This window comes from Cynara cardunculus, assembly GCF_001531365.2.
Source record: "Cynara cardunculus var. scolymus isolate 2C chromosome LG 5, CcrdV1, whole genome shotgun sequence".
NCBI classification, from domain to species: Eukaryota; Viridiplantae; Streptophyta; class Magnoliopsida; order Asterales; family Asteraceae; genus Cynara; species Cynara cardunculus.
The window spans coordinates 30,300,252-30,301,061 of NC_037532.1; positions in this window are offsets into that span (position 1 = coordinate 30,300,252).

Consider the following 810-nt stretch of genomic DNA (forward strand, 5'->3'; position numbering starts at 1 on the left):
GTGTGTAAGTAAAATAGAAAAGTTAAGGGGCCAAAATGTATATTGAATTAATTTAAGTGTGTGTAAGTAAAATAGAAAAGTTAAGGGGCCAAAATATACATTACAAAAAGTTAAGTGTGTATAAGTAAAATAGAAAAGTTAAGGGGCCAAAATGTACATTGCAAAAACTTAAGTGTGTGTAAGTAAAATAGAAAATTTAAGGGGCCAAAATATACATTGCAAAAACTTAAGTGTGTGTAAGTAAAATAGAAAAGTTAAGGGTCTAAAATATACATTGCAAAAGCTTAAGTGTATGTAAGTAAAATAAAAAAGTTAAGGGGCCAAAATGTACATTACAAGAAGTTAAGTATGTGTAAGTAAAATAGAAAAGTTAAGGGGCCAAAATGTATATTGTAAAAAGTTAAGTGTGTGTAAGTTAATAGAAAAGTTAAGGGGCCAAAATGTATATTACACACACTTAAGTTTTTACAATGTGTATTTTGGCCTCTTAACTTTTCTATTTTACTTATACCCACTTAACTTTTTGTAATGTACATTTTGGCCCCTTAATTTTTTTATTTTACTTATACACACTTAACTTTTTGCAATATACATTTTGACCCCTTAACTTTTCTATATTACTTACACACAATTAACTTTTTGCAATATACATTTTGGTCACTAAACTTTTTATTTTACTTACATACACTTAATTTTTTGCAATGTACATTTTGGTCCTTTAACTTTTCTATTTTACTTACACATACTTAACTTTTTGCGATGTACATTTTGACCCCTTAACTTTTCTATATTACTTGCACACATTTAACT